Source organism: Peromyscus maniculatus, chromosome 13 (assembly GCF_049852395.1).
Source record: "Peromyscus maniculatus bairdii isolate BWxNUB_F1_BW_parent chromosome 13, HU_Pman_BW_mat_3.1, whole genome shotgun sequence".
Taxonomy (NCBI): Eukaryota; Metazoa; Chordata; class Mammalia; order Rodentia; family Cricetidae; genus Peromyscus; species Peromyscus maniculatus.
This window is the reverse complement of record NC_134864.1, coordinates 21,215,606-21,241,063: the sequence shown is the minus strand read 5'-3', so window position 1 is coordinate 21,241,063 and position 25,458 is coordinate 21,215,606. Positions and strand designations below refer to the sequence as shown.

At 43.4% G+C, this 25,458-nt stretch overlaps 1 protein-coding gene across 9 annotated transcripts in view; it reads right to left on the bottom strand.

Moving 5' to 3' along the window:
* Fer (FER tyrosine kinase) overlaps positions 1–25,458 on the bottom strand; it is a 368,133-nt gene that overhangs the window by 317,357 nt on the left and 25,318 nt on the right. For 3 of the 9 annotated variants that reach the window (XR_006062831.2, XR_006062832.2, XR_006062830.2), the window contains exon 1: positions 16,074–16,228. The exons of 1 other annotated variant lie outside the window; for it this stretch is intronic. The gene's annotated coding sequence lies outside the window, so the exon portion shown is untranslated. Of the gene's footprint in view, positions 1–1,875; positions 1,991–16,069; positions 16,229–16,932; positions 17,053–25,458 lie in introns of those variants that run through there. 5 more of the 9 variants (XM_016010068.3, XM_006991853.4, XM_076549748.1 and 2 more) reach the window with 4 other exon arrangements.

Sequence of the window (25,458 nt, the reverse complement as noted above, 5' to 3'; positions counted from 1 at the left end):
TATAACTCCAGTCCCAGAGGATCCAATGGCCCCTTCCAGCCTCTGCACGCACTGCACATATGTGGTGCAGACATGTGCAGGCAAAACACCCATACACATAAAATCTAAAAAAAAATTGTAAATGCTCTGATGAAATCATACAACCACGTTTATAATAAGTGAATCTTCTATGAGTCTACACATGCTAGATACATTAAAATAAGCTTAATATTGTGAGTATGTATGTATGTGTGTGTGAGTGTGTGTGTGTGTATGTGTAACATGATAATGAAAAATCTTCACACTAAAATAGTCTTAAAATTACCCACCAGAACACTGAGGAGCATACTAGAAAGACTTCCTACCGGTGAAAAGGAAGATCACTTTTTTAAGAAAGAGCAAAGTAAAGCCACTTACAATATAAAAGTCAAGACCAGTTACTTTCACTTCCATCAAGTCCCTGAAGTCATATGAAATTGTACCTATAATTACATGTCACACAGAGCTTTAGAGGCTCATTGAGAAGTTGGTGGCTCACTCTTAAATAATAACACTGGGTGAGGCTGGGCTAGCTCAGGCAAAGAGAAAGCTGGCTGTTCTAAGGTAAGGAGTCATCTGAAGAGCTTGCCAATGACATGAAAGACAGGGTGTTATGGGATTGTCTTCTGTATGCTGCGAATATGTGTTGCTATGACTGGTAATAAAAAGCTGCTCTGGCCTATAGTGAGTCAGGTTATAGCCAGGCAGAAAATCCAAGAGAAAGACAGGAAGAAGAAAAGCAGAGGCAGGAGAGATGCCAGCCTACCCCTCAAGGAACAACATGCTAGCAGACTGGTAAGCCATGGAGCACGTGGCAAAACATAGATTAATAGAAATGGGTTAATTTAAGATATAAAGCTAACTAGCAAGAGGCTTGCCATAGACCATACAGTTTATAAATAACATTAAGCCTCTGAGTAATTACTTTGTAAGTGGCTGTGGGATCATGGGCCAGGCAGAACTGGAGAAAACCTTCTAACTACAACAGGGAATCAGAGGTGCTTTCCTTTTTCCTTCTCTTCTCTTCCATCAAGATTTACAGGACTTTGAGTTTCTTGGGTGTAAAAGGGAAGAAAATACATTCAAGAATGAACAGTTTTTTGTTTGTTTGAATTTAAGAACCTGTTAAATTCTGGTATCACAAAGCAGAACACAGAAAAAAACTGCCATAGGGTTAGCTAGTATACAAAAATGGACTTAACATAAAAGCTAGAAATAAAAGATGGACATGCTAGAATAAAACACAGGTTCTCACTATGTAGCCCTGACTGGCCTGAAAATTGCTATTGACCAAGCTGGCTTCAAACTCACAGAGATCCACCTGCCTCTGCCTCCTGAGGGCTTAGATTAAAGGTGTGCACCACCAGGACCAGCATATTTTTAATACATATGAGTTAATGCTTTGTTAAAGCTTTTCCTCAACAGTGAGTTTTATACACCTTTTAATTAATTATGAATTTCGTTTCATATCACTTCAGTCTTTCTGGAAACACAGAAATACAGAACCCAGCACAAAGAATGAGGTTTTCAAGAAGAAAAACATGTTGAGTTTGGTGTTGGGCATTTGAAAATACAGGACTGGTGGGCACACAGGCTAAAGAAGCAACATGCGGACTGGGATTCTGCCAATCAAAAGTATTAGCTGAAAAAACTAGTCAGATCACAAGTGCCATATGCAAAATGTATTAAGATAAATGACAGGCAAAAATAAATTACACGTGAAGTGATAGTAGCCTTCTGAAGTATAATAGTGTAATATAAAGAGCACTAACAAGTTAATACAAACTACTACAGGTCAGGGGCTACACCAAAAACCGGGGGTTTAGCAGTTTACTAAGAACAGTAAAGTAGTCCTACCTTACTACTAGCATTGCTGGCCACGTCTTAGCTAACGGAGCAGGTCCATGGAAAGGAATTACACACTAGGGCTGAGGAAGAGACCTGGGAAAGCGTGCAGTGAAGTCTCACTCAGTGGTCATAGGTCTAGCCAAAAGAACTGAGCTATAAGAAGAAATGTAAGGAGTCAGAACGACTCACTATGGAGGAAAGAGATAAACGCGTGTGTGTGTGTGTGTGTGTGTGTGTGTGTGTGTGTGTGTGTGTGTGTGTATGTGTGTAGTGGAGTAAAGCTCTTTCTAGAAACTGCCAGTTTTCCCCTTGCCAGGGAACACCACCACACGGACCGAACTTGCTCTCTCCTTCTCCAGCTGTCTCCATTGATGCTTGCCCCTTTCCTTCCCGCCCAAGCCACCCAGCTCCCAGTTTTGATGAGGCTACTCTGGTCTTTCTCCATTTTCAAAGCATAAAACTAACCTCAAGCTGGAAGCACAGCAGAAATGGTGAGGTACTACACTTATTTAAAAAATGTTACACGTGGTGGGGGAAATCTCGGGCGGCCCCACCCCTAGACAAAGAACTGCATGCGAATAACACCTGCTGAAAGGGAAACTGTCGTCCTTAGTAAGTGTTCGAGAATTTATTATCCAATACCAAGTGCTTGGCCCGGAAATCACGTACATACATGCAACAGTAAACTGGCTCAGCAGATTGTGTTTATATATTCATGCACACACGAGTGCACATGCACACATCAAATATAATCAAAGAAAAACAGGCCGTGAATTTGAGAGGGAGTAAGGGGAGACTCAGGGAGGGTTGGAGGAATAAAAGAGAAGAGCCAAAATGATATAATTACATTTTAACTACAAAAAAAAAAAAAAAAAATTGGAGGGAAAATGTCACAATCTGAGGAAGTACCGACAAAGGGTTAAGGAAGATCTTCCCAACAAAGACATTTATTTTCTGTCTCAAATGCTTCAGTTTGCCTAAGTATATTCCTTGATTGACTGCTTTTCTCTCAATTCTCAAAAACGGAGGTTCTTTTAAGAGGCCTCTTGGTCGTGGGTTCTGTTCTTCATCACTGATGTCCATCTACAGTGGCCCCTTTGAACTCCCAGGGATTAGTCCTGGGACCTCTACAAACAGCACAGAGCAGGGGCTTGGCTCCCCCCGTACAAGCCCATGCTGACACGCCAGCCTATTTGAGTTCAGATTGCCAGGCCCCACATCAAGGGCGAGATAAAATGGGGGGGGGGGGGGACCGCAGACTACAAAGAAGCGTGAGTCAGCTAACCTGGAGAACCCAGCACAGCCCGGCAGAAACAAGAGAGACCTTGCCTCAAACCAAAAAAATGCAAAAACCAACTCCCCAAAGTTGTCCTCTGCCATCCACATGCACCCCACCACACATACACATGAAAATAACTTTAAATAAGATAAAATAAAACAGAGGTGGCCAGTATTGCATAAAAACTGCCCACATCATCCTATATACTTTAAACTGTCTCCAGGGTACCAAGATCTGTTACAGTGTAAATGATATGTATTAGTTGTTATATACTATACAGTATTTTGGAGGAATAAGGACAAGAAATCTGTACATGTACAATACAACACATTTTTTATATAATATTTTTGAGCAATGACTGAATCCACGAAAACATCTACACAAACACCAAGGGCCGTATGTATGCAGTCTGCAACCTTATGACTTTCTCGTCTTCTGTTTCTAAGCCTGGATTCCTTGTCTACACTATCCTCGCGCGCGCGCGCGTGTGCGTGCATGTATGTGTGTGTGTGACAAGTGTGTGTGTGTGACAAGTGTGTGTGTGTGACAAGTGTGTGTGTGTGACAAGTGTGTGTGTGACAAGTGTGTGTGTGTGTGTGTGTGTGTGTGTGAGAGAGAGAGAGAGAGAGAGAGAGAGAGAGAGAGAGAGAGATAGAGAGAGAGAGAGAGAGAGAGAGAGACACAAGTGGGGAAGCCAGGGAACAACTCTGTGGAGTTGGTTCTCTCCTTCCACCTCCATGTGGGTTCTGGGATTGAACTCTGGTCCTGACTTGCACAGCCAACACTACCCACTGAGCCATCTCTCTGGGCCCACCTGATTTTTTTGTTGTTTTGTTTTTGCCTGTTCTGTGTTCTGTCGTTCCTCTTTTCACACAAATCAAAAGAAATACCTGCTTTCCTTCAGTCAGGAAAGTGACCGGCTTTCCCAGTCACATTCTCCAAGTCTTTGATTCTTCCAATGATCTACACGTTTCCAAAGGTACCTTCTCTGCCTCCAAACATTTTATTTCTTCTAGATTTGGCACGGTTTTCAATGCTGACCTGACTGCGAATCTAATCTCCATATAATTTAAAGTGTCATTAAGTCCCCTTCTTCCACCAAACTGTAACTGAGGGAAGGAACTTCTCTCCTGATATTGTTACTGTCCTCCACAACACTCCTGAGACACAGTAGCCACCAGTGTAACTGAGTGACTTACATCATAAGGTGAAGTACAGTTCTCTCTGATTAGCACATAGTGGTGTAAAATAAGGCTTTGAATGTAGATGGTGAATGTATAACTTAAAATGACATTGAAATATGGATTTAATCATCACTTCTTTTATGCTCTTCAGAAAAGCACACCAGTTATACTATAGTAACACAGTAATGGGGAGGTCAGAAGAGAGCTTGTAGAAGCAGGGGATCTTCTTTCAGCATAGAGATTCCTGGGATTGAACTCGGGGCCTCAGGCTTGCTGGCAAGTACCTTGACCAGCTGAGTCATCTCACTGGCTCCCGGTTTTTAGGTTTCTTTCCTTTTTTTCTCTTAGATTTTTTACCTTTAGGCAGGGTCTCACTAGGTAGCCATGGCTGACCTGGAACACACGATGTAGACCAGGCTGGCCTCAAACTCACAGAGATGCTGTCTGCCTCTGAGATCCGCCTGCCTCTGCCTCCCAAGTGCTGAAATTAAAAATGAATGCCACCACGCCCTGTATACATTTGTTTTTATTTACGTGTGGGGGTCTATGTGTGTGGCACATATGTACTAGTCCCCATGGAGCCCAGAAAAGGGCATCAGATTCCTGGAAGATGAAGTTACATGCAGTTATGAGTCACCTGACATTGGTACTGGGAACTGAACTCAAGTTCTCTAGAAGAACAGCAAGTGTTCCCAACCTTCAGTATTCCCATTTTTAAGATTTCTATGGAATAAAATATAGTAAGTGTATACCAATGTATAATAACATTGTATAAATCGTGCTCCTTCCCAGATACACCCCCAAATCAGAGTAGTCCACTCAGTTCCTAAGATTTAAACTTTCACTCTCTTGTCATGCTGTAACTGAGTTATTTAGAATCTCACATTTTTGTCTTTTGCTGTGGTATGGAAATGGTCATGCTCAACACACTACATGAAACAGAGAAAACTATTCAACTGGATCGATCCCATGCTCAATAGCGAGCAGCCAAATGTTTCCTCAAGACAGCTAGTCAAAGCGTCAATGTGTTTTCTCTTCACCTCTAGGTCTTCTCTATAATGTTGTCAGTGAAAAGGCATTTTCATTAATATTGAATGGATTCGTTTAAAAATGGGTAACAACTTCATTGATGACATGTTCAAACAGAACTTTATTATACTATAAATTTGTGAGTAAATGGTATGTTCTTTGTATTACTTCATATGCATTATCATCCTTACAAGAACCTAGCGAAGATGCCCACACAACTGAAAATGTGTAAGTCCTTGTAGCACACCTTAATCTTCCCCTACTGACTCTGTAATGTCTGTCCCAGGTTCTCATCTCTAACACACTCAGACCAAATGGAATTCCATTTCTCAACTGTGTTTTTCTTCACAAATGGGGATTGGGTGGAGGCAGAGGAGCACTTGGGGTGAAGAGTGTCGGGAGAATGTCAGGGTCCTGGAAGTGCGCCCTGTCAACACCGGAGTCTGGACATCAGCACTGTCTCACTGGCCCTGGTACTTTCCCCAAGTTTTCTGCTCTTCTCCAGGAAACTTTATTTTAAAATTGAATTCTGATCAGATATCTAAAAATATACAACAGATATAAATATAAACACTTAGTCATATTTTTAAAGACAACTTCTTTCATGGTATGATTATTGGTTTTATAAAACAGATGAAAATATGCCTCTATGATAATAATCTAGCATTTAAAAAATTAGCCTGAGTTGCATGTAAACAAGTTATTTGCACACTCTGAAGCTTGCGTCCCCTCCCTCTTCCTTGGGTAGCTGCAGCCCACTGTTTTTGGCTAAGTTCCCTTTCTCTCCTCTCCCTTCTACATGCTTGGGTGATACCAATCATGGATCTTCTCAAGCTCCTACAGCAGGCAGACGGCCTCAAGTAGTAGTTCAGAAATGTATGGGACCCCACCTGGACATCTCCCCAAACCCTCCTGGTGGAGGGACCCACCGCCTCATGCTTACTGCTCAAACACTCTGCCGCTGAGATGTACCCCAGCACCCCTCACCCAGCACTTCTTCAGGAAGGAAAGTTGAAGGGGCCAAACTGAAAGAGCTTCAGTTCCTACTTAGCAACGAAACAACCCAAAGAAAAAGGCAAGGGATGGAAAGGGAAGTGCACAAAATTCTGAAAATAAGTTGTCCTATATCTGCACTCAAGTGTGAATAGATGAAGCTTCTGGAATTTGGAATTACTGCTAAGAAACAATTCTCCATGCATTACTCATATTCCTATAGAAAGGGCCTCTGAGCAAAACGCACAACGGTATTTACAGAGGGACAAAGTTGAAAACAGACGGTAGCTCCCTAAAGAGAAAGAGCAATTTAGAATATCTTCATTTCGGCCTTCTCTCCTGGAATGCAAATTCACTGACTATATATGTAACTCTCTGGCCTCATCACATGACCAATCAAAAAGGACAGGACAAGAGAAAATCCTGCTATGATAGTCCTCTGGCTACTATTTTTGCTGTAATTAACTATCTAGGTAGGTTTCTGACACAGAGCTTGGTTAGTATAAAAATATAAAACTGTAGCGGGCTTGAGCTGGGGAGATGGCTCAGTGGGTAAGAACACTTGTTCTGCAAAGTATGAGGGCCGAGCTGGAATGCCCAGTACCTGTGTAAAAAAGCTGGGCAGGCTGCCCATGCCTGTAGCTCTAGCACTGTGGGTGGAGATGGGCAGATGTGCAAAGCTTACTGCCTGACCAGCCTAAGCTAGACAGCTAGCCTTCAGTTCGGTGACAGACCCTGTCCTAAGGCAATGGGGCAGAGAGTGATACAGGAAGACACCCCATGTCCTCTGGGCTTCCACATGTGCCTCACAAGTGTATTCATGGGCACACTCACATGCACGCACCACAAGGACACACACAGAGACTGACACACAAGTGTAACACACTAGTACTGGATGGCAAGCGAGAATGGACAGCAAAGTAGCATTCTCACTTCCTACAATGATACAAAAAACAAGTAACTGTTTAATTACTATTTCACTCAACAAATCTTTGACAACAACTATTAGCCATGCCAAAAAAAAAGAAAGAAAGAAAGAAAGAAAGAAAGAAAGAAAGAAAGAAAGAAAGAAAGAAAGAAAGAAAGAAAGAAAGAAATCCTGCCTCCATGGAGATTATACTTTAAAAGGAAAAATCAAAAATATTTTTTTAAAAAATTTGAAGGGCCAGCTGTGACAATCACTACATGGAAAAAAGCTTAGTTAGGAGCCTGGGGGAGGTAGACTAATGACCACATAACAAAGACCTGAGGAAGATAAAGTCAGGAATTACACTGAGATCTGAAGGAGGCAATCGCAGGCCAAGGGGGAAGAAATACAGAGTATCTCTTCAAGGCACAGCAAGGAGGCTGTGTGTGTAGCGAATGGTGGAGAGAATGAAGATCTTAGCGAAGATCCTGAGGAAAGAGACCAGGACCACAAACTATAGTTCATCTAAAGAGCATGTGCTTCACACAGAGCAACCTGGGAAGCCACTGAGGGCTGGGTGGATGGTCCCCAATTCTTCAAAAGGATGAAAGGCTACTCTTGAAGAGCAACATACCAGCGGAGAGCCACACTAGGAGTCATGCTAAAGAAAAATTATGTTGAACTAAGATGAAGAAAGTGGAGGTGTTAAGAATTAGATTTCAGAATTTCTGTGAAGCAAAAAGAACATGTTGAATGACTGTGTGAGAGACATTAAAGAAAATGAACTAAAGATTACTTCAAAGACTGAGACTGAAGCAAAAAAGGGATGTGCTGCCACTTTCAAAGATGGGAAGTACAGCTTTATAATATGACTTCTGTCATTGGAGTTCACAAATTACCTTGGCAAAGGCAAAACTTTATGTCAGAAATGAAGCAACAAGTCACAGCCCCTTACATGTGGAACCGAGGTACACAGAGTAAAGGAAACTTGGTATTTCTGTATTGCAGGGTAAGAAATCAGCAACACTTAGTATGTAAACTAGCTGGTAAACCACTGCCCTTGTATACCAGACTGAGTCTAACAAGAACAAGAGTGTGAGGTACTTAGAAAAACGTGAAGATGTTGGTATGCTGGTGTTTTAGTCACTGTTCCAGTGCTGTGAAAAGATACCGTGAACAAGGCAACTCATAGAAGAAAGCATTTCTCTGGGGGCTTGCTTCCAGTTTCAGAAGGTGATCCAGAACCATCACACTAGGAGCATGGCAGCAGACCAGGAGCATGGCAGCAGACCAGCATGGAGCTGGAGAGCTCACATCTGACCCACAAGTAGGAGGCAGAGAAGGAAATACAGGGAATGGCATGGGCTTTTAAAACCTCACCCCCAGTGACACACCTCCTCCAACAAGGCCACACCTCCTAAACCTCCCCAAACAGTTTCAACTGGTGACCAGCCATTCAAACGTAAGAGCCTAGGGGGTCATTCTCATTCAAACCACAACTAGCAATTAAGCCGGAATATCCAGGAGGCTGTTCCAAGGAAGGAGTACACTTTGAGTGAAGCGTCACTAAAAAGAAGACCCAGCTGGTAAAGTGCTTTCCACAAGAGCATGAGGACCAGAGTTATATCTCCAGCACCCACATAAAGGTAAATTTTACATGTAAAATGAACACCTGTAAATTCCAGCAATGGGAAACGGAGACAGGAGCATCCCTGAGGCCACCCAGTTTAGGCAGCTTCAGGTTCAATGAGAAATCCTGTCTCAAAAACCAAGTGGGAGCACTTGAGAGGTGGCTAAGAAAAAATACTGCTCTTCCAGAGGACCCAAGTTCAATTCCCAGCACCCACATTTGGCAGTCCACAACCACCTCCAGCTCCAAGGGATCTGATACCTCTGTCCTCAAAGGGCATCTGCACTCATGTGCACACACATACATACACACACATACACACACACACACACACACACACACACACACACACACAATTAAAAACAAAATCAATCTTAAAACAAACAAAAACAAAGGAAAGGGACAACTCAGAGGGTAAACGTGTCACACAAGCCTGGTGACCTGAGTTCAATCCCAGAAACCCACATGAAAAGCCAGATGAGGTGGTATATACACATCAGTAATCCCAACACTCCTGTGGGAAGATGGGAGGCTCAGACAAGACAATCAGAATCGTCTGGACACTCAAGCGCCAGCTAGGCTGGACCACAAAGCACAATGCTAGAAACGAGAAGACAGACCCTGACTCAAAATAAGGTAGAAGAAAACTCAACTTCAGAAAACTATCCTCTGACTACAAGGGCATGGAGCAGAAGAGGGGAGGGGAGGAGGGAGGGGAGGGGGGAGGGGAGGGGGGAGGGGAGGGGAACCTAAAAGGTGGAGAGTAATAAAATATAAAACACTGACCTATGGCTTCCACGTGCACATGTAAACACAAGTGTACAGGTAGGTATGTAGCACACATACAAGTATGTACTCACATTTTTAAAATAAAATGTTTCCTTTGCTTCTAGAAAAACAAAATTTACAAAATCCTAGTGAAACTTAAAATGATGGTTAACCTGAACACAGAAAACACCAGCTTCTGAAGGAAAAATGATTCAAGAGAAAAGACACCGATAAGCCTTTTCATGAGGCAGGAGGCACTGTGACTGCTGGAAGGCTATGGCCCATTTCTAACAAGCGCACTGTGCTCTGTAGACAGTGTGATGCTAACAGCAGCCCCATCAGCTGAGTGTGGAGAATCCTCCCACGCCGCACAGGGAGAGCAGCAAGGACACAGACCAGACACATTCAGCTTCACGGAAAGAATACATCCTTCAGACATCAGCAGTCCGCAAGCACCCAGCGCCAGAGAAATCAAGCACCAACCTTTAACTTTGTGACAAGCAGGAGGCTTTGAAAGCGAGAAATGCTCTCTTGTCCTGCAGCCTCCCAGACACTAGCATATAAGAACCTTTACCTATGTATTAATTACATAATGCAGAGTTCCCTAGCTCTCATTTTAGAAGGAAAAAAAAACTTAACGTTAATGATTACAGCTCTATTGAATCATCAAAAGTTTGAGGGGAATGCTTAAATTTTTAATTAAATTTGTTTCCTTTTAAAGAAGCAGATCCTTGGTTTGCAAATATTTCAAGACATGACTTTAGCAAATTCCAAAAGTCTACTGGACTTAAAAATTTTGTTATGTTTGTTTCTAACTGTCCTTCTATATAAAATGACTAATTAAAAGCAATCTCAAAGGGCATAAAGCACACCTTTAATCCCAGGACTGGGGTGACTGAGGCAGGCCAATCTCTCTGAGTTTGAGGCCAGCCTGGTCTACATGGTGAGAAACCCATCTCAAAAACTTAAAACTAAATTTTAAAATAAGTAAGTGAACCCCCATTTGGGCAATGTAATTTTAAAGACACCCTTTTGACTGGGCCAATGTAAGGAGCATTTAAGATACTACATGCCTAGACTTTAGATTCCTAAAACAGTTACACCTCAGAGACAATTTTCACCATAAACTAATGTCCATGTTTCTCTAACAATTGGTGTCATTTGTAACAGAGACTAGTGCTTTCATTCAAGTGCTTTTAACTGCTTGCTAACATTTGCTTCTACTTTTAAATGTTGCATTCTTCATTATCAATTACACAAAATCAGCACAATAGTATTTTCTATTACATTACAAGAATGGCCTGAAAACTGGGGACAGTCTTTCATTTAGGACAGAGGAATTCCCTTGGTCTCAACAATAAAACGGCAAGGTATGTCTTGGGTATTTGTTACTGGTAAGTCATAGACATTTCTGATGACTCTCTTCAATAAATCAGAGTAAATCCAAGCTTGTGCCTCTAGTGACATTACTGTCAATACCTTCATTCTGATATGCTTGAATGGGAAAGGAAGACAGAATCACAGCTGGCACCTAGAAACTTCACATTGTCACACATGTGATCATCTTATACTCGGATGGGAGGAAACATTGAGAATCACTGACTTCAGTCAAAATGTGTGCTGCAGGCTGGGTCAGTAACTTCTGAATACCTCAACTAAGGCTTAGTGGAGGGCTTACTCCACTGCACCCAACATCCATAAGCTGCGCATTTTAACAGTTTTCTTTTAAGAACTAGAACCCCACTGGGTGGTGGTGGCGCACACCTTTAATCCCAGCACTCAAGAGGCAGAGCCAGGCAGGTGGATCTCTGTGAGTTTGAGGCCAGCCTGGTCTACAGAGTGAGATCCAGGACAGGCACCAAAACTACAGAGAAACCCTGTCTCAAAAAAACAAAACAAAAAAACTAGAACCCTATAAGTAAACAGTTTAAACAGTGAGTGAATGTGATCCAAAGTGGGAGTGCTGATAAGAAATTTAAGGAAATAAAATTTACCTTCTCTCTACCAATTTTAAGTGAATACTTTTGGTTCAAATGAAAGGAATTTACAGCACATTCAACCAACAACAAATGGCATCAAGGTGAAATAAAAATACTTGAAGAATTGAACTACTGATCTGAGGGGGGAGAGTAGGAAAAGGCAGGGGGTGTCCTTTAGGGAAGAGAGAGGAAGGTAAATACAAGAGGAGGGAAGGAGGTAAAATAATATGGATGGCAGAAAAAGCCACAAGGAATCAAACTATTAACTATTAAAAAGCCTATAACGCACATAATTCAGTGTATAGATGTACACATATAGTTTTAATGAACTTTCCTCATGCCCCTCAACAGCCAAAGAACACCTAACAAAAGCCGAAATCCCCAATACCAGAAATGAGAAGCCATCTTTTACATTGCTGGCCAGGACGATCAGAGAGACTCCCAGAGCATAGTGCCTATGGCTGTTGCTCTTGGTCACACCCCAGAAGTGGAGGAAGTTACCTCTATACACTTCAGATCAGTTGGAACTGATCTGAACCCCCCTCCCTGAGGACCAGCTTTGTTGGTGCCAGAGGTGCTTGCCCACGCACCCTGTACTCTCCTCCCTCCCCACCTCTCTTTCTCTTTCCTTCTCCTCCCCCACCTCCTCCCCCTCCCCATCCCCCTCTGAAGCTGTAAGTAAACCCCCAATTAAATCCTTCCTTTTCTAAGAGTTGTCTTGGTCATTGAGTCTCTTCACAGCAAAAGAATTCAGACTAAGCCAGAATCACCCTAGTAACACCAGAACAGATAAAAATTGATACAAAGAGCTGAATACAAAAGTCCAGCACTCCCTAACTTCGGGCATTTTTACTTACATTGTCTCAGTGCTTCTGCATAACTACTGTATGAGGTAATTTTATCTTACTCATTTAATAGAAGAGGAAACTATGATTTGATGATATTAAGTAATTTGTCTAAGATCCCACAAAAGAGAAACTGGAGCTCAAACCCAAGTTATATGGCTTCAAAATAAACCGTTCTTCTCTTAACTACACTTTCCCAACCTGGCAAGGAACTCTGTCATTAAAAATTCCAGACTTTTAATTAATACTTACTGAGGAACGAGATAATATCAAGCTTATAATGAATGGTAATAATGTAGACTGAATATTAGTCATAGTTTGATAACTACAGATGAAGATTTAAGAAATAATTACAAGTTATGCATGCCATTGTATTCTTTAAAGCTGAATATGCAATACCCCTAAAATGGAGATATTTTTCTTAAAATGTATTTTCTTAAAAAGGTACTAAGTGAATTTCAGTTTACTTATATAACTCTGAATTTCAGAAACTCTTGAAGACCCCATAATGTGGCAGCCATACATCAGCTAACGACGTGCCTGGTAAACTCGGACTGTACTTGTTCGGACAGAATGAGGAAAAAGTAACTGTTTTATTCTGATTTCTTTGTTCCAGCTCTAATGTGTCCTCTATTCTGTTCTTCCTCACATCCGGAAGCAGCTGAGTTAGTGCAGCCAAGCCTCAAGCTCACGCACTCTACAAACGTTGGGGCAGATGTAGACACACTGGAACGTATCCACCAAACTGTGCAAACTGCTAGTGTTGTGTGATAAACGGCAACTCTTAGTTACTTTCTAAAACACTAACTATGACAGAGTAACTCATGATTTCTTCTCTATGCTCCCTCAGTGATTTTGAAGAACTCACCTTGAATAACTAAATGAAAATGGGAAAAAGGAGTGAAAAGGAGGGGAGAGGCAGGGAAAGTGGAGCTATGGGGGAGAGCTAGTGTGCAGCTCACCATCTCCAAGTTAGCTGAAGTACTACTCAAGTCCCGAAACTGCGACCTTACTTCCTTTGATGTCTCAATGAAACACAGACCACAGCAAGTATGCCAAGACAATGAAAGTCTTATCTATCTGTAAATTCTGATTAAATCCCTCTTAAATATTTTAGAAATTAGTATATACAAAGATAGACATAAAATCTTTCTTTAAATTAAAAGGATGCAAATATTTAGGAAAAATTTTCCCCAGACTGAAAATATACAATTACTCTGTGTGTGTGAACTAATGCCATTTCCACTTTAATCCTTTATTAGAAACTCAAGTTCTGTGGTAATATATTCCTTTACTAACACTATGAAGATAGTTTTAAGTCCTGTTGAAACACTAATAAACCTAGGAAACAAAGTTAGTCTCCATGAAATAGGTCTAAATTAGTTATTTTCTGAAGTCACATTTGCAAACTTTTTCCATCACAAAATATTCTTCCAAAACAACATGCGTAAGATTGATCCAATGTGTTCAGTTACATGATCAAAACACTGAATAACTGATCATCCTTTTGTTCTCACCCCAAAAGACGTACATCACGGTGCAAAACTACCACCTATTAACACAAATCCAAGCTTAAAACAAAACTTTGGTTTACATGACAAGCTTGCAGATTATCCTGAGACTACCAGAATCCTTAGATACAAAGATACTATCTTCCACTTCCTCACCAAACCACACGGAGTGCTCGGTGTAACCGAATTACTGTGGTCTTTTTCCTGTTACTCTTTAGTTTTACTATCTCCACTTACACACAAACAAGCACCTTGCAATACTCTAGTGTTCTATACAGTTACGTCAGCTTTCCAAATCTGATCATTTCAGCTCCTCTGTTGTTAATATTTACCATGGAACCGCTATGTAAAAGGTACTGCTGCTGCCATACGTAAGTAACAAGTACAACTCACTTTTTTCTGTGTAACCTGAAATTTTTGACAGCAGAGGAAAAAAAACTACGAATCTGAAGAGTTCGCAGACAAGTTAGAGCTACATGGCAACTAAGAATGGAATTCAAGTATTTCGTCTACAAAAGCCTGGACTATTTCTCCCACATAAATGACATCTACCTCTGAAGCAGAGCAGAAGCTGCTTTAATGGGACACTACATAATCTTAGCTAGTGTATATTAACACTGTCAATGCAGAAAAGAAACAGATCTTGCCAAAGGTCTTTTATGGAAGAAAACCGAAAGTGTTTCCAAGAATGCCTATGCACTCTCTTAAAACATCCCCAGGACCTTTGAAAACCCTTCACTCGAGGGCTATCAGAAAATCTTTTCTTGGCTGTAAAAGAGACACTCAACCTTTTATATCCTGTGGCTCTTCCGCACACCATCATAAACCCTATGGAGATAGGTTCACAAATAGTCCCTGCCCCGAACAATGTATTTTTGCAATACTGTTTTCTTTTTAATCCTGTTCTCATTTCACATGTGGATCGCAAAGTTTTCAGACATTAACCACTAAAATAGTGTTGGCCTTGTCCTTCAGATTTTTTTTCCATCAAACTTTTAAATACAGTGACTTCGGGTGAGAAGTTTTCCTTCAAATGCCTGGAAACTCCTGTACAAGTTAGAGTAGCATGTGTTAGAGACTGTTACAGTGAGACCACTGAATGCATAGTTTCTTCAGAAGTAAAAACATTACAAGTTCCATTGTTCTTACATCATAAGGTGAATGAAAACGAAAAGCTGCCCCAACCTTAACAAATTTAGATTGCAACGGTATCCCCAACAAAATCACAAATGTACAGAGTACAAATGGACCACCTGATGGAAACTTAAGTTGTTCAAAAGCGCCCTGGCTCTTGCCAAAACTAACCTCATGTTTCTGAGAGCTTATCCTAAGAGGTAGTCCCAGGAGGGCACAAGGGTGCCTCCAGACACCTCAGACCCCTAAATAGCCCTTAGGGCAAAAAAAACCGCCCCTGATTGCCGGCTTCACACCTGAAGTCTCCATCTAGTTGAGACTTCTTAAAGTGACAACCCTTAACAAGAGGGGCAGTGGGACGTGAAGCTGGAGAGGCGACCCACGGTGAGTGGGTCCTGATGAAAAGGGGCTGCGGGACCGCCGGGGGCTGGGTGCCCCCAAGAGAGGGCGGCCAGGGGTGAGGAGCCCAGAAGGGGTGTGGGCACCGTGAGACAGGGGCGATGAGCGCCAGGAGGAAAAGGGTGCGGGCTCGGGGCGCCGCAGCCCCCACCACCCCGCCCCACGCCCCGCAGACCCGCGACCCGCGACGGGGCGGGGCCAGGCGCCCGCCACGGCCGGCACCGCCCCCTCAGCCTCCGGGTCCGGGCGTGTGGGAGGGGCGGGCCTCGCGGGGCCGGGTGAGCAGCCGGACCCAAGCCCAACCCGGAATGCTCCGTCGCGGGCAGGATGGGGCGAGTGACCCCCGCAGCCCCGGGGCGGGGACGGAGCTGGCTGAGGGCGGAGGAAGAGCCTCCGAGCAGCCCGCGCCCGCTGGGCCAAAGCCCGGCGCCCCGCTGCGGGCGGGGACGGTTGCCCCCGTGCAGGGCTCGCCTTCCGGCCTCCTTCCCACCTCCCGGGGCGTTGCCCCGGGCAACAGTGCCTACCGACGGCGGCGTGAAACGCACCTACCTAGAACCTGACAAGCAGGAGCCCCTCAGACCCGGGAGCCAGTCGCCACCCGGCGTCACGGGGGCTGCCCCAGCCAATAGGAGCCGCCGTCGCGAGTCTCTACAGCCAATCGCGCTACACTCCGGTCTCCGGGCACCCTGAGACCTCAGCCAATGAGCGAGAGCGAGGGGCGGGCGCTGCCGCCGGCCCCAACCCCCTCCTCGACTACCTCCCAGGAGGCGGGCGCGGCCCATTGGCCCGGGCCCGGGAGGGGCGGGGCTTAGCGGGTGGGCGCGGACTGGGGTTGCGGGCGAAAGGAGGCGTGGGCCGCGGGCCGCCGCCCTGGGCCGCTTCCCGGCGGGGCTGCTTCTCGCGGGTCTCTCTCTTCCATGAGGAGCCCCGATCTCCGAGCCCAGCGATCGGACTGCGCGGCGGGATGGGCGCGGAGGCGGAGGGGGCCTGGCAGGAAACTCTTCGGGGAGGCCCGCAGGGCCGAAGCCGGGAAGTGGCCTGGCCGGGTGATAAGATGGGGCCGCCGGAAGGGTCAGCCCCGCGGTCGGGCCGGCCGGAAAGGAGGCGTGACTAGATGTGGAGCGCCCGCGGGGTGCGGGCGGGTGCGGCGTCTCCTCCCTACCCCGGAGCAGGCTGCGCACCGGACGGTCCCCTCGACCTTCCCGCGTTTTGCTTGCGTGTGCTGTAAAACGTGGATTCCTTTAAAGCGCCTTTGCGTTTCAGCAGCGCGCTCAACGCGTTGTCTTTGCAAATCACGCCTGTGCTCCCCAGGGCCTGCGACGCTAAACGATCTGAGACTCGCTGGGAACGTGGATGCTGTGCAAGGTGTACCGCGGGACCTGGGAGCGGTCCCCTCGAAAGTACTTACCTCTAGGAAAGTCTGGAAAGCGAGAACTCGACACTGGTTTGCTCTTCCAAGAAGGGCTGTTTTCTGAAGCGCTCTCCGCCAATTTGGCGCAAAATGAGTAATGTGGACCCAGCAAATCTTACTAGGTGATCTGGAGCTCTGTGATAGGTGTTACTCGTCACTGAGCGTCACTCCCGTATTGCTGTAGCACGCTTTTTAAGGCATTGTATCTTGTACGTGAGCTCAACCACATTGGTTGTGTGCAACAAGTCGAACAGCTCCGTTTCCACTCCCACCCTTAAAACCTTTGAGTTAGGCGAGAGCCAAAGAAGAAAGATGAATACTTTTTATTCTGAATGGTTATTCACTTAAGTCGGTTTCAGAGCCCAAGAAACCAAACATACTGTAAGGACAAACAAATGTTTAAGCCTTACTGTTCAAAATGGATGAGATTCTCTTCCCCTTCTTTTTCTCAGAAAACAACTATTAAGTACTCTTGTCAAATTTATGATCCAGGGATGTCTTTCTCAAGAACTTGGAAGGTACAGGAGTATGAATCAGTGTTAGAGCGCTTAAAACCCTGTCTGAACCCCAGCAAGGGTAGGGGAATCCCCAAACAAACCTGGGAACCAATGTCTTTCAAAGTTCACAGATCCCAGCACAAATAGCCCCCTATCTCCCAGTTTCTATGGAATACTAGAACTCTAAATGGTGAAGTTTCCCCGGACATAAGTATTGCTTTTTCTCTTAAAATACAGATGGTACCCCAACAACCCACTATGGATATGACAAATAGTGTCAGGTTCTCTTACCTGAGAACTAGTTATTTTTCATTATGAAAAGCTAATGGGCTGTATCTACTCGTCTGCAGAAAAGTGTGAAGTTCGTGTCTTTGCGATCTCCTAGGTAATGCCTGGGATATGCATCTCATTCTGGTTTAATGTCTATTTGACGGTAAACGTGCTTTCCTTCTCTTATATTACTTTACCAATGAATTCCAAACTTCATTTTTAATATGATTAAATTTAATAGGATTAAAAATGATAATGTTTTCTATGTATTTTTATAGTTCTGTAGTTACATGCATAAATAGCCTAAAATGCAAGTTAATTTTCTATAAGCCTTGAATGTTGTATATGTCATGTCAGTGTGAGTGAAATAAAAGTTTGTGCGTGTATTAAAGCCATATAACTTGACACTGCTTTACCAAACGTACCTTTTCCAAGAACCTTAGGCTTCCTGGCTTTATAAAAGATCCAAATATAGGATGATGTGGCTGGTGAGTTAGTAGCCCACGCACCTACATATGAGAATTGAATCCACTTATCCAACGGCAACAAGAATCTTTTCGGTCCTATAATTATCTATTCTAATCCCAGCCATACACTCAAGAAGCATAAATTGTCTACCCTATGTCAGGCATCATGTTAAGAAATGCAACTTTGCAATTCAAGAAAAAAAAATGGTCATCAAGTATACAAAGCACAGTTATATTTGACCAGAGAGAGAAACTGGAGGGAAAATAGCATACCTAGTTTTATTGCTTTTCCCCTGTAATAACTATCACTTTGCAATGCAACACATTTAACAAATACTTTTTTCCACCTCCAAAAATTCTGAACAAATTTCCTTGTACAATCTTGTAAATATAGGAAATGAGGAAAATAATTTCCTTTCTAGGTGATCCATGGCCTTCATAAAATGCTAGCCATCCTGCAGTTGTAGATACTAACATAGGATTTAGTAAATCCATTCTCTTCCATTAAAATTTGTAAACAAATTTGTGAAATTTGTAAACAAAGGCGGTGGTGGCGTACACCTTTAATCCCAGCACTCAGGAGGCAGAACCAAGTGGGTCTCTGTGAGTTTGAGGCCAGCCTGGTCTACAAAGCAAGTTCCAGGACAGGCTCCAAAGCTACACAGAGAAACCCTGTCTCTAAAAAAAAATTAAAAAAAAAAAAAGAAAGAAAGAAAGAGAGAAAGAAAGAAAAGATTATATCTGTACCAGGAACTGCCACAGTTTGTGAAATGCCACCTGCCACAGTATTACCTAGCTGTAAGCAAACAAGTCCTCAGTGTAGAATCTATACAAATTAAGTACCAACCAAATTTTATATTTTAATGAAGTGAGTTTTCATGGGGAAAATGCATATAATGTGGACATTAAAACCAGGGAATTGGTTTAAATGTAGTTTAATTCTTTACTTTTGGTTATTATCATTCCTCGCCCTATCTCCCTCTCATTTTCCTGTTTAAAGTTTTCGCATAGACTTGAGGAATCTTGGCCGTGTGCCACCTTAGTTCAGCAGCTCCTACTTCTGTGTTCTTTGCTCCTTCCCTCTTCCTTCTCTCGGCCCGTGCCTTTCACTTATGACTGTTCTCTTGGTCACTTTTTAGACCTAACCGCTTGCACAGACCACTCCTAAAGTAGATGGAGTGATGTAGGGAACAGAAGAAAAACAGGCATTTAGCATTTTTTCTGTGTATGCTACCCAGGCTATTTTCACAGGATGTAAACCTCATTGATTCTGGAGCCTGTTCACTTAAGTGAATACTTTCACTATTGATCATGTCTGGGTGAAGTTCAAGAGCTTTGTTGTTTTGGCTTTCCAAACTTCAAAATACCTGTATATGGCTTCCTTTGCATTACAGATCTGTATGTGGAAATAAGGGAACAGAGGTGAGAGAAGTGAAGTAGAGAGAAGAAAGCTTCTCTAGTCTTCAAAGGAAATGCCAGATCCATGGAGAACACTTCCTAATGGCCCCTCCCAGACAGAGGCGGGCTGCTGCACAGCCTCTCGCTGTTTCCCTGGGTTCCTTGACTTTCTGTTCTCCACTGAGAAATACTACCAGCAACATTCCTCATCAAGACGTGTCCTCTCAAAATGCCCACAGATTATTCAAGGTCTGTCCCTTCTGCCTGGTCCCCTGAGCCTTCAAAGACAGAGCCTGAATGTGACAAAGCCTGCCAATGCTGGACTGCTGACTTTCCCGTCTGGTCACCTGAGAGCCTTATAAGAAATGCACACCACCAGACTCACACTCAGAGATTCTGACCTGGGAAGATCTGTGATGAGTTTCTAAAAAGAAAATGATGTTTAGGAGCCCAGCCAGTCTGGTCCACGAGGCACACTGAGCTGAGGCTACAACTCTCGCTCCTTGCAGCAGCACACAGAACTTGGGTTCAGGTCAGGGGGATTCCAGCTGTCAGGTATCCCTGAAGGCAGTAGTTAGAAGAGAAGCTGCAAATAGAAGTAGTTGGAAGTCTGTGTAATCTAAGAAATTCATAGAGCAGATCCGCAGATCACTTCCTCCACCCGGTTACTAAGAAACAAAAATGTTAGCTCCCAGGTGAGGCTGAGCTAGAAGACAAGGGAATCCAGGGGGGGGGGGGAGGTGCTTTCCAGTGAAGGGGAGGAAGGAAGTGCAGATCCACACACTTTTCTTTCTTAGCTCCTGCAAGGGCAGGCTCTCAGGGGAGTGGGGGGGGGGGCAGTGACTTATCAGAGGAGGAATATTTTTATCTCTACTTGGAGAGTCTTCTGTCTGACATAACCAGATCCGTTGCTAAATCACATCAAGAGTGATGCCTGCAATCCCTAGGTTCAGCTATAAAAAGAAAAGTGGGTACTATCTTGTTTTAGACCCGCAATCATGGAAATCAGACACCAAATGGAAGAGGAGCGGAAGGTGCTGGTACAAAAGAAACCAAAGGAGAGAACAGAAAAAAAAAAAAAAAAAAACTGAACTGTGAGTGATTTCCTTAAACACGGGGCTGGAGAGACGGCTCGGCCAGTAAGCAGTAAGAACAAGAACGCATACTGTTGTTCCAATGGACTGGAGTTCAGTTCCAAGCACCAATGTCAGGTGACTCACAACCACCAGCTCCAGTGGGATCCAATGCATCTGTCTTTCTTACACACACACACACACACACACACACACACACACACACACACACACACCTAATTAAAAATAATAAAAATAAATCGTAGAAAGGAAGATAATACATGCGTGGAAACAAGGTACTTCCCCCCAAGGAGATATTTAGAGAAAGAAATGAGTATGGCCGGCCGTGTCCCCTGAGGAGACCAATTCTTCCCTCAGCAGCCACCAATGGCCAATAGTTCCTCCAACAGAGGTGGGGCCTCAGGGGCCCCTCCCCCATCCATGCTGGTTTTTTGAATGGATTGATCGTGTCAGGTCTTGTGCAGGTAACCAGAGCGCCTGTGAGCTAATCTAAGCAACAGCCATTCAAGGACCACGTCAGATTTGTCTTGTATCACATCTTGTTTTGAGTCTGGGGCTCAAAGACTCAATGAGGCTGGCTGGCCAGCGAGCCTGAGAGACCAGCCTGTCTCTGCCTCCTCCGGTTTGGAATTGCACACACACACACACACACACACACACACACACACACACACACACACACGTGTAGCCGTGGCTGCCTTCAGGTAAGTTCTGGGGTCTGAATGCAGGTCCTTGTACTTGCTCGGCAGTCACTTTGTCATTGAACTGTCTCCTCAGCCCCAGCAAGTGATAGTTGACGTTATAAGGAACCGGCAAACTTTAGTTTTGTTGTGTGGTGTTGGGGATCAAACCCAGGAGCTCACCCATTATGGACAAGTAGTCGACCACTGAGCTACATCCCCAGCCCTACCAAATGTCTGCAAGTGCCTGCACCATTTTATGCTCGCCCAGTGACGTATGACAGCTCCAGTGGCTCCTTGTTACCTTGTTATCTACCAGAACTATTGCAAAAGGATTGGAAAATTGGTTTGCTTCGACATTTTTCTTTTTTTCTTTTTTTGGTTTTTCGAGACAGGGTTTCTTTTGTGTAGCTTTGTTCCTGATCTGGAACTCACTCTGTAGCCCAGGTGGGCCTCAAACTCTGCCTCTGCCTCCTGAGTGCTGGGATTAAAGGTGTGCGCCACCACCGCCCAGCGCAACATTTTTTTTATTTGCCTATTTTTGTTGTTTTTTGAAACAAAGTCTACATGGTAGCTAGGACTGGCCTCAAACTTACAGCAATTTACTCCTCTGCCCCAACCCCCTAGTGCTGAGACTACCACAACCCGATTATTTGATCTTCCGATAGATCATATTGGTGTGATGCCCTGGCATTAACTTATATTTCCCCAATGAGTAACAATGTTGAGTACATGTCACTGCTCACTTGAGATTCACATATCTTCTTTTGTAGAGTATATTCAAAGAAATTTTGCCCATTTTTAAAGATGGGTTTTGCTTTAATTGGTTTTTGTTGTTGGTTGGTTGGTCGGTCAGCTGGTTGGTGGTGTTTTTTATGTGTTTGGTTTTGCAAACCCAGAGCCTCACATACACCAGACAAGCATTCGGCCACCGAGCTACACTCGCAGGGGTGTTTCAGAAAGAGCAAGGCTGAAGAATTGAAGGCACACAAACACAGGCAGATATGGTCAAGTGGTTATTGGCAACAATATGAAGACAGAAGAATGGAGAAAAGGTGATAGTTGTTTTTTTTTTTTAAATAAACAGTACTTACACAGTTGATCATCCACAAGGAAAAATACCCTATACCTCTCACCTTATTCCAAATCAATCATAGACCTAATTGGGAAAAAAATGGAAGATGAAAAAGCATTCAAAATACCACACTGAAGAAAATCTTCCTGACCTTCTTATTTGACATTCACAATTTACCTTGTTAAAGTCCAAAGATTGTTACTAAAAAAGAACTAAGTGATATAATTTCTTCTTACTTGAAACAGTTTATCATATAAAGTCCCAAGATTGTTACTAAAAAGGAACTGAGTGATATAAATGGACATATTCAATTGAAAAGAATCATTTTTTTATCTAAAAAAATTCCCTAATTCATTTAAAAAAAAAAAACTGTAAACCTGAAAGACTTGTTCCAAACAAAAAAACAATGGTGAAATGATATTCCATCAAAATCCCACAATTTTAATTTCATTGCTATTATCCAAGAATTGTTTCATTTACATAATAAATAATTGTCTTCTAATTGGATTTAATGTAGGATTTCATTTTAAAATATGTATTTCCTTGTATATTCCCTGATTTGTTTACCAACCATACTTTCTGAAGTATCAATATTTACCAGCAATAAGCCTCCCATTTCAACGGGAGGGACTAGATGATTAAGTAGATATGGCGTTCTAGGCAGTGGACGAGTTCTAGGACAGGGTGTGCTGTCGCTAGGGGCAGGGAGGAACTTCGCTAACGAAGGAGTCTGAAAAGATGAAACTTGACATGAGACCTGGAGGTGAGGAAGAAGCCAGGTACAGGTAGATGCTGGAACAGAATGTTCTAGACAGCAGTTAGAAATTACAGTCGCAGCCGGGCTACGGTGGTGCACGCCTTTAATCCCAGCACTTGGGAGGCAGAGACAGGTGGATCTCTGTGAGTTCCAGGCCAGCCTGGGCTACAGAGTGAGATCCAGGACAGGCACCAAAACTACACAGAGAAACCCTGTCTCAAAAAAAAAGAAAGAGGGGTTGGGGATTGAGCTCAGTGGTAGAGCGCTTGCCTAGCAAGCACAAGGCCTTGGGTTTGGTCCTCAGCTCCAGGAAGAAAAAAGAAGGAGGAGGAGGAGGAGGAGGAGGAGGAGGAGGAGGAGGAGGAGGAGGAGGAGGAGGAGGAAAGAAAAAAAGAAATTGCAGTCACACACCCTGAGGGGGAAAAGATGAATGTCACAGGCACAGAGAGCCCCATGTGACGAGAGTAGAGTGAGTCAGTCCAGCAAATGGATCAAAACAGCATGAAGAGAGAAGACTTCTGGAAGTCAGGCTGTGTTTTATTCCAATTTCATTCTAACTGCGGTGAGAAGAGCCAACAGAAATTTTTGTGGGGTTCGTTTATAAATTAATTGTTTTCTCCTCATCCTCCTCATCTTTCTCCACCCCCTCCCCCATCTCACTAGCCCCAGACTAGCCTGGAACTCATGATGTAGCCCAGGCTGGCCTTGAACTTGTTGGTGATCCTTCTGCCTCACTTCATGGGTGCTGAGGTGACCATTGTGAACCACCTCACCAGGCTGCCAGCATAGTTTGAAGAGAGTTGTATGATCAATTTCATTTTCCCTCTCAAGATTTATTTAACAAAATTCATTCCCTTGCAGGTGTAGGAGTCATAGTGAGCTACATCTTCTCCAAACCAAGGCAGCAAACTTCCCTTACTTTGAATCTGTAACTTTATCTGTTTCTACCCTCTAGACTCAATTTCATAGTATATGTATATGAATATATATACATATATGTGTGTATACATATATGTATATATATTCATATATATATATACTATATATATATGTTTATATCAATGGAAAGGCATCTTGGAGGCCAATTCTGCCCGTTATACTGTGACAATAAAATAGTAATTACAGTATAACATATCACAACATATAACGTAGAAGAAACGCAAAGCAATAGAACTGATGTCATAAAGTATTTACTAGTAAACTTGCATAGAAGACATTAAATCACACCAAGTAGATTTAATTTAGCTAAGGGAGCACTGCCTCCAAAATACACCAACAATAAGTAGGCCTGTTAGAGACAAGCAAAGTTTATTCACCAGCCATTAAATTGCCCATCCCCAAAGAACCCGATTCTAACAGGCAGCTCAAGGGGCCAACACAGGGTCACAACTACCATTAAGGCCCCGTCTAACATTAAATTCCTTGTGTTCGGGCTGGAGAGATGGCTCAGAGGTTAAGAGCACTGGCTGCTCTTCCAGAGGTCCTGAGTTCAATTCCCAGCAACCACATGGTGGCTCATAACCATGTACAATGTGATCTGATGCCCCCTTCTGGCAGGTGGGGATACATGCAGACACAACACTGCATATACAATAAATAAATAAAGCTTAAAAACAAAAAAACTTATAAAAATTCCTTGTGTTCTTATCAGGAAATGTAATTTTGCAAGGTGGACAAGATGAACCTGAGTAACAACTATTCAAAAAGAACAGCACTGGTGTACTTGAGAAATAATTCTGGCAATATCTTTGCTATGTAAATCTCCCATCTGCCCACAAGGCCAGACTTGGAGTCTCCTGTCTCTGTTCAAATTGTTCAAAGTGTAACCTGGGCCCAGGACCTAAAAGAGATTTAAGAATGAAAGAGTGTATAAAACACCTAAGTCTAAGGTCTGTATAAGTCAGTAAATCTTTTATTTGAGGTCAGCTCTTCCTTGGGCATTAGCCCCAGCCAGACAAGCACTATTAAAGAGCTCTTCCTTCAACTCTAGTGTGCAGAGTGATTTCTCACGGGGAAGCCATGATATTTCTAAAACACATATAATAGATACTTGGAATGTGACACATTTTAAAGGTGTATGCAGAGAATTCTCTGGTGGCAAGTGTCAAAAACCCATCTTCAACATCCTTAGATAAGCAAGACAAAACTGCTGGACAGTGGAAAGAACTCTTGAATAATCACGGCACTGGAAGGAGGTCATTGGAGAAGCTGGAGTAGCTGTACCAGGGCCTAGATTGCAGCCAGGATTCATTCATCTCCTTTCCCCTTTGTGCTCATCCCTGTGT